This window comes from Triturus cristatus, chromosome 3_2 (genome assembly GCF_964204655.1).
Source record: "Triturus cristatus chromosome 3_2, aTriCri1.1, whole genome shotgun sequence".
Taxonomy (NCBI): domain Eukaryota; kingdom Metazoa; phylum Chordata; class Amphibia; order Caudata; family Salamandridae; genus Triturus; species Triturus cristatus.
Genome location: NC_140584.1, coordinates 967,992,142 through 968,001,656, shown reverse-complemented (window position 1 = coordinate 968,001,656; position 9,515 = coordinate 967,992,142).

Here is a 9,515-nt window from a genome sequence, read left to right as displayed (position 1 = left end):
TCAGCCCTGGGAACTGTGTATTTTGTGCTGCAACAGAAGAAAAGCAACCCGACAACGTCTACTACGCCGTTGCCGACTCCATGTCCTAAAGGCACCTCAGAGGGCACTGCCGCAACACCGCACCATGACCCTGGTCTCACCGCCGCCGCCTGCTGATGCCGCCACCGAGTCGCTGCTCGCACCACGACCTGTGGGCACCGCACTCTGCACTGCCTTGCTTCTTGACGACGCCTTGGTATCCCCAACAACGATGCTTCATGCTGAAATCTAAGCCACTGCTTGCACCATGGTTCGAGGGCACCACTCGTAAAGTTACACGACGCACCGCCCTCATCCTGCACTGTAGCCTTGGCCTAACGACGGCGGCGACATCGACTCCAGTTTCTTCACCGACGACAGCGCTTCAGCAACGACGACTCCGCTGCTTGCACCGCGACCTGCCAGCACCACGGCGAGCAATGCATTCAATTCGCAACTGAAGCCTGCCGATGCCGTGCTTTCGGAAGCTCAACGAGAGGTCACCGATGCCCTGCATTTCTAAAAAAGTACTGTTTGCGGGTCTTCCTGACACCGTAGCTGGCCCGCGACACTGCGGTCAGCCAGAACTGTTTGGATTTGTTTGCTCACAACGCCGTGATAGCTCCGGATGGAGCTAACATAAAGGAACTGTTTTTCAAGCATGTTTTGATAACCGAAGATTTTTAAGTACTGTACTTTGGATTTTTATCATTTTTGGTCTTGTCTTCAAGTATATAAAAATATTGGTTATTTTTCTAAACTGGTGTGGTGTTCTTTTGTAGTGCTTACACAGTATTACTGTTGGTTATGTGCAAATGCTTTACACGCTGCCTCTAAGATAAGCCTGATTGCTCATGCCAAGCTACCAAGGGGGTGAGTAGGGATTATTTTAGGAGTGTAACTCCCTTATCCTGACTATAGTGGTGGTTTCTGCCTGGCTTTGGCACATGCCCTAGCCTACCAAAAATCCCATTTCTAACAGCAAGTGAAAACGAGTAAACGAGAAAATCATAAGATTCCTGCGGAATGTTTTGATTTTCATTGCCGCAGTGAGACTGTCAGTTATAGGGGTGAATTTCCTTGTGATTACCAGTATGTCGCAATTAAAGTAAAATTTCAGGGTCTATGTGCATATGTCTTATTTTATTTAGCACTATTCCACTAAACATCCACCAAATCACTCTTATCCTGTTTTTCCTACAATGGGAAGGACATGCTGGTTAGATATTGAATTAGACAAAAAACATAGATTCCAGTACAAAAAGAAATGGCTTTTTCAATGGTTGGTCAGGTATTACCTGCCTGGATGAGGGTGGGCAGGTTTATCTTGTGGCTGATTTTACATGTCCCTGTTTCTGATAGTTTAATGAGTAATTCAATATTCTATAGCATCCTGAGGGGTTGAATTAAATGAAAATGAGTAACATATTCAAAAATTGTTCTGAACGGGGACCCAAAAATGTTCTTTGCTTTTAGATGACACTACTTCAACCTCCTTGTATTCATGTCAGTATCAATTCTTACCTTGCTTCCTGCCAACTCTTTTTGGTCCCTGATCATTTCTGTTAAATAATATAAGCAGTAGGTGGGCAAGAAAACTTATGAGCAGGGTAACTTAGCGATGGTGGTGCCAGGGGCAACAGTTTTTTTTGGCGCACCCCATAATCTCCTTCTCCACCAATTCCCTCTCTACCATACTCTAACAGTGCTCCTCATCTCTTCATAGTCCCTCTCTGACATACATAATTTTGTTTAAAGCGCTACTAATAGTTAATTTACTCTCAGTTTTGTAATCTGCAGTGTACACGCTCTTCGCAGCAGGCACAGTATCCCTCTGTGATACTTTATGATGAATCAAACCTGCCACTAGACAAAATTCCAATCTCACACCAGCAGTAACATTATTAGTCACCAGACTTATCTTGCCATTTTTATTGTTGCCTGAAACTGCTGGACACATAAGGAAGTTATTTTTAAACACAGCGTCCCCCTTCCCACCAAAGTCAGCGCCAGGTGCAGCTGCACTGATCACACCGCCCTAAAGTCGGCCCGACTTACGAGGCAGAGCCAAGCCAGAGGTGAGCTTGAGCTAATAGTTTTTCTTCGGTTCCAAGAGCCAGAGTGTGTGTGGGGCCCGGTACCACTGCACAGTTTACACATTTCACAGCCGCATTCTAAAAATGGCTTGTATACAAAGAGCCCACCAGTAGCTACAAATGTAATTTATTTCCTCACATATGAAAATACTTTTCTTAATTGTTCTATCTTATTGTATCAACTTTGTAACACTTCTTACAGAAAAAAACTGGAGTTGCTCTGTCTCTTCTTGACAAAAAAACCACAGACATTTGGCTGAAGTTCTCGTTTGCTTGCCCATTTTAATACAACAGTTAGACATGGCTAACAGCCTGTATCTAAGCTAAGGTCTAGTTAAACAGAGGGATTTGTATTACCTCACACAGTTTAGTACAGTGTAAAATCTGAGATTACAATGCATGTTTCCAGGTCATGACAATGTACCCACCAAACGAGTGCCCATATCACCCTTCCCCAGTAGTCCACATTAATGCTTGCAACATAAAGCACACCTCACGCACATAACTGTTTTTACCCACGCTTTAATCTAGCCATCTACTAGCATCAATCCTGCACTCTTTTCTCACGTCCAACTGCATTACATGTGCCCGTCACTTTGTAATAGGGTGCCATCCCACTTATGCTATTAAAACACTGTTTCCACTTCTGGGTATTTGGTTGGCATTATATATGTATTAAAGTACCCCTGTTGTACAATATAAGAGCATTGCAAGTCACTGAGGAGTTCCATGACCATATAGAGGAATCAGGACAAAGGCCAAGTTTCTTTATAAGGTTATGGAACTCCAAGGTGATTTTCAATATCTGTATCAGGTATGGCATCAGGTACTTTATTTCTGATAGTACATGGTTACACTTCATTTTTCCCACAAACTACTTAAATCCTTGGTGTATAGCTCTTTCAAATGAAATAGGGTATTTTGCAAACATGAAGAATAACAAGCATTTGCAATGCAATAGTTTTCGCATTTACGTGAGCTTGAGCTATTGGCATTGTAAATGACAATGTCTTTTATTTATGGTTTGGGTTTTAAAACATAAATAAAGGGCATTTTCTTTTACAATACTAATAGCTTGAACTCTCTCAAATGCGAGACCTATTGCATTACAAATGCTTGGGTTTTTTGCAGCATCTGCTCGTTCCAGAAATTCTCTGGCTTGCCTATGTACAATAAGGAGTTCCACATCTTGGGTGAACATGCTAGAAAGAAGCAGGCATTAAAGGGTCTTTTCTTGAAATGTAACCTCTTTACGGTAATAGTTTATTTTACTTTTCACCATGATAGAGTCCCCGGAGATGTCAGTCTCGTATGTAATGTCCTGTCTACCTACCAAGGCTATCTACAATCTTTATAATACCCCAACGTGTATGTGCTTCCACTGCACCTGTTTGCCTTCACTTATGGAAACACTTTCACCCATGGCAGCAAACCTCCTGTATACTTTACATCTCAGCCTAAGAAGTGGTGGTACTGTCAGGGTCTCATTGCCTTTGGAGAAGACTTTACCAGTAGATCATTCAGAGAGTAGAAAACATGCAAGAGGTGGGAAAGAACATGAAAAAAAAGACAAGCACTAGAATGAGCTCTAAACAAAGTCTAGACCAACAACGATTATATGGGCACAATTTAATTAGATGAATCCTCTACATGGATGTTCGTTAGAAGAAAGAAAATGTTAAATTATTCCCTAAACACAAAACAAATACCAATAACAATCGTTGTTGCTAAGCATTTTATCTGGACATTTGAGGTGGTATTTGTCAAACCTATCTTAAAAGCGCACAAAGGTGTAAATATTAAATATATAGATTGAGAGTCTGCTGATAACTAATAAAAAAACATAAAGTCAAATTCTTCCTCTATCAAGCCCCACATTTCAAGCAACCCCAAACAATGAATGGAACTACCACCGAGTTGACTTCTCCAGGATTCAGAGTAGGAGAAAGATGCAATTTTTTGTGTGTGTTGTGTTGGTAGCAGCTATTGATTTTGGCGTGCATGACTGATAGTGTTAGACCACCTTCTGGCACACCGTGTTTATCGGAAAAGGGCATTCTAGTGACCCCTGGTTATTTGCTGCTGGTCACCCAAAAGTTTATTTGTTAGAAAGAAGCAAGATAAGTAGAACATACATGACGTCACTGAGGAGCTACCATAAATGCTTCCCACAAACTTCTAACTTACCATGTCGGACACAGCATCACATACCTACCACAAACTATCAACTGAAAATATTCTGGACCCTCCTGAGTAGTAAATGAGTGCAATTACTACTGTGGTAAATAATTTAATTACCGGAACTTAATTTGATGCGGAAAATTAACAAGAATAGCTCAGTAAAATAAGAGGCAGAATCCGTGGTATTAGAGGTTCGGAACGGGCTTTATTCCTATACAAAGGAACATAATTCGAATTATGGGCCTTCTATTCCATCACCACGAAAGTTCAGGAAGGAAGGAACAATACATTATTGACAGGTAATCATTTTTATAGAAGAGGCATTACAGTGAAACAGATGCAGGAGGCGTAACAGTTGATAACAGAGATAAAGACATACATGCGTAACTAAAATGGGTGTAACTAGGCGTAACTAAAGAACGTCATTAGGTATGATGTCACAAATGGGTGGTTCCATGAAAGAATTGCGCAATGTCAGCAAAAATACTTGGCAGAGATGTGCGCGCAGCAGCATGACGTGTGATTTGACGTGCAACTAGGGGGAGAGAGGGATTTGACATTTAGCTCTACATGTGGAGACAGAAGTCTGGGGTTATGTCAACCTAATCCCAAATCATATCTAATATCCTATGTTTAAAGAACTGTGTTATCCAAAAAGAGAGGTCTCTTAGGATAGAATCTTATTCTATACTGACTATACTGACTGTTAGTGCGTGTACAAGCGTCTAAGTGTCTACACTAGATGCGAGGGGGTAGGAATATTCCATGGTAACAGGGCTATGAATTACTTGCATGAGGGCAGCGAGGCCTGGCCCTTTGCGCGGTAGCTGGAGGAATGTTTACCTAAACTACTAGACAGGAATGCATTGGATGAGGAGCGGAGCAGAGCAGATAATCTTGAAGGTGAAATACAGTTTTTGGCAGGCAGACAGGCCGAGTCAGGCACCGTTGGCCGCGCAGGGAGTAAGACATAGTTCATGGTCACAGATGCGAGTTCAGACTGGAGCTTTCAGAGGCAGAAGGCAAGAAAAAGCTTAATGGCAGAATCAGGGCCTACTCGCCTGGGCTGTAAAATGGGATAAATGAACCATATAAAGCCGGTGGCTTTTCATACTTAGGAATAGAATATCCGGCCCATTCATGGCGGATCTGAAAGAGGACATGTTGACGGTGGACGCACATGTGTTTGCGTCTTCATAACTGGAACTGGAGGGAACATACATGTACTTGTGACTTATACATGAAACCGTTGGGGTCCAAGATAGGGGACATAACCGACCATAAAAATCCATATTTCCACATTCCCTCCTTGTCCCCTACTGGCCCTTAGGAGATATCAATCTTCATCAATCCATCGATCTGTTCATATAACATCATTTGTTCTTCTTTCTTCTTCCGGGATCTCGAATGAAAACTTGGATGTGGGATACACGAGGTGGCACACAGACCACAAATCGCTGGCCCACATTGTAGACATAAGCAGCAACTGAATAGTATGAGAAAGCCAATACCTAGGAAGGAGAGCATTCTCCATCCCCAGGCTGACAACACGCCCCAGAACCAACCGGACCAAGTCCAGGTGCCTGGACTCTGGTGTATCTGGCTTACAATCTTATGAAGGCGGGTTATGGCTTTATATACTGACGGCGAATTTTCTGGTATGAAAATGCAACAACTTGATCCGATGACCCTACAAGCTCCGCCCCTATCGGCCAGGATGACGTCAAGGACAAGACGATTTTGAAGCACAACAATCCGCATAGCGGACTGCTCTTCTGTTAAATTGCCTAAGGCGGAAATAGTTTCGTTCACTACTGCTTCAAGGGTTCTGGTTAATCTACGTATCAACTTACTATTAGTGACTGTACCTATATAGGGGAAGAAACCTTTATTGAAATCTGTGTATTTTTCCCATGCTGTTTCAGTGTAATCGACGATTGGGAGATCTCTCTGCTGTCTATTGTGTACTAAATGAGTATTTCTATGATAATCAGGAGGAGCTAGGAAAACAGGTGGTAGGAGGAATGCTATGTAACAGGTACCATCCCAATCTAGAGGTAGGCGTATATATGCGGTCTGGCCACATATAAAGTAGGAATGACGAGAAGCTCTAAATGTAGACTTGCCTTGATCACTGAATTTTATCACAGTGGTGCATTTACTATGGCCCATGTGTATGGAGCCATTCTTTCTTATACATAGTTCCCCTTTTACTGGGAATACGGACATGGCGGACAAGATTGGTGTAGCTTCAGATTCAACATTCAGGATCATGAGATTAAGCGTAAAATTACCTAATCCGTATACTTCATTTTCTAGATCAGTTCCTGTTCTTTTGGGAAGTCCCTCCTGGTTAGGGTAGCAGACTTTAAGCAAAACTAAGTTCAGGTTTCCCCATACCCAGTTGTCTTGATAAACTGCGGAATTCGAATCTAGGGAATTAATTAAACTAAACCATGCTCCACAGGAGCCATTGTGTGTGAACGGATATGGAAAGAGGGGCAAAACTCCCTTATAGTTCTGATAGGGAGGGAGTCGGCCACATATCCAACAATTTGTGGCATTGCTGGTTTGATGGGAATGATGTAGCATACTAATGAAAGTGTTATTGCGCAGCGCAAATCTATAGGACAACTCATGCGGGGGTAATTCACTAAAAGAATGTTCAGCAGTAACATTGTAAACATGTTTAGAAATAGGATAATATATGTGCAACAATATACTTGCAGCGATTATTAAAAGACTTAAGAAAAACAAAATTAATAACGTCACTGTGCAATGACTACGCAGTGATTTACAGTACGCATGTTGTTTCAACTGCATCTTTCGGTTTCTTTCTCTATTCAGGTCTAGGGGATACATGTCAGAGACAAATTCGACCGATTCACCTTGGAGAGGACTTAAACAATCAAATTGTCTGACTTATTAGACCGTAGTTTTAGTTTGTATAGTTCCTTATCGCTTAGTTCAACCAAAGGAAGCTTTGAGTCAATCGGTGAAGACACGCAAGGTGTAACATTTACATCAGACGGTAGTCCATGAAATTTCTTGATATGACTTGAATGTATCCAACCTTTGCGACCTTCGATCTTCACGGCTGTCCTCGTGGTGAGCAGTACAAGTTGAGGCGATTTCCACCTAGGATCCAGCTGAGTCTTCCGGTCGAAATTCCGCACTAACACCAGGTCCCCGGGAACTACGTCATGGGGTTTCACCTCGGTGTTGTCGGGAAAGGCTGCAGCTACCTGTGAACGACAAGATTGTAGTGCAGACATCAAGGAAGCCAGGTAATCTGTCAGCATATTACAGTCAACATCAGTTATTTTGCGTGGTATAGGCGTCCCCCACATATTTGGTGGTCTACCGAAGATCACCTCATAAGGGGATAGCCCTGTTCGAGAGTGCGCTACCATTCTCATGTAAAAGAGTGCAACTGGTAAGGCTACTACCCAATCGACGCCTTTCTCTCTACATATTTTGGACAATCTAATTTTCAGAGTTTGATTATGTCGTTCCACGAGACCTACTGCCTCGGGGTGTCGGACACAGTGAAATCTCCATTGATAGCCTAACAAAAGTGAAACGTGTTTCATTAGTTCGGATGAGAACGGCTGGCCGTTATCTGAGTAGACAACACGTGGTAAACCGTACCGTGGGAAGAATTCTCGAACTAACTGTTTGGCAGTAGTCGGGGCAGTGTAATCTGAAACCGGGTATGCTTCTGTCCAACGGGAAAGAGCACAGACAACTACGAGAACATATTTGAATCCTCGACATCGTTCCATCTGGATATAATCCATCTGGAGGACTTCAAAAGGGTGATCAGGAGGCTGAAATCCACCCTGTTCTACGGGAATGCTTTTACCTGGGTTAAACTGACAACAGATCATACAGGTACGAACTTTTTGTTTAGCTGCTGCTCGTAAATTTTTGTTGAACCAAATGTGTTGAATGCTGTCTAGCATAGCTTTTTCTCCTAGGTGCGCTGGACTATGTATTGTATTAATGATAACTTGGACCATTGAGTCGGGAAGAAACCATACAGATTTTTCCTTCGTCATCCATCCTTGATTCGTTTGGATCCCTCCTAATTCAGTCCATTTCTTTATTTCGTCTGGTGTAGCATGTGTCTGTATGTCAATTACGTCAAGAGCGGGATCCTTAACCATCATGCAATGTGTTGGTGTCAGAACTATTGTCTTTGTCATGTCAGATGTGTGAGTTTGAGCAGTCTGTTTAGCTGTTCTGTCAGCTAGATCATTGCCTTGGGAAATGATATCAGTGACTTTCGTATGAGCTTTACATTTCATAATTGAGATTGCAGTGGGTAGATGTATTGCATCTAATAAGGCATGAATGAGGGGTCCGTGCTGAATGTGGGCACCGTGAGAAGTTAAATAACCTCTCTCTCGCCACAGCACGCCGAAGTCATGGACGACTCCGAATGCATAACGTGAATCTGTGTATATGTTGACTTTCTTATTTGTGGCTTGAATACAGGCTTGTGTCAGAGCGATGAGCTCTGCTGCTTGAGCTGACAAGGTATTTATGCAATTTGTTTCAATGACTTCAGTGTCTGTTGTGACTGCATACGCGGCCACTAGCTCTCCTGTACTTGTTCTCATACATGAACCATCTACATACAACGTCAGGTCTGGATCTGACAATGGGACGTCTGTCAAGTCTTGTCTGGGATTCGTCGTGATAGTAATAACTTCAATACAATCATGTGCTAGTGGGTCTGTTCCGTTTACTGGCAAAAGTGTGGCAGGATTCAATGTACTACAACGTCTGATTTCTATGTGTGGCTGAAACAATGTTAATTCGTAACCGGTGAGTCTTGCTATAGTCAGGTGTTGTGTTTGTGTGCGGTTCAAGAGAACCTCTACTGCGTGTGGTACTTGTACTGTCAATGGATGTCCTAATACTATGGCATCGCTTTGTCTGATTGCTAAAGCTGTCGCTGCCACTGATTTCAGGCATGCAGGCAGAGCCTGAGCTACGGGATCTAATGTACTAGAAAAATAAGCACATGGTTTGTGTGATCCTGCTTGTTCCTGTGTGAGTACTGACAAGGCAGTACCTTCGCGTTCTGTAACAAAGAGCGTAAAATGTTTATTGTAACATGGTGTTGCTAAAACGGGTGCTTGACATAAAGCTTTCTTTAGGTTTTCGAAAGCTTGTGTATGTTCCTGAGTCCAAGGGAGGACAGTCGATGTG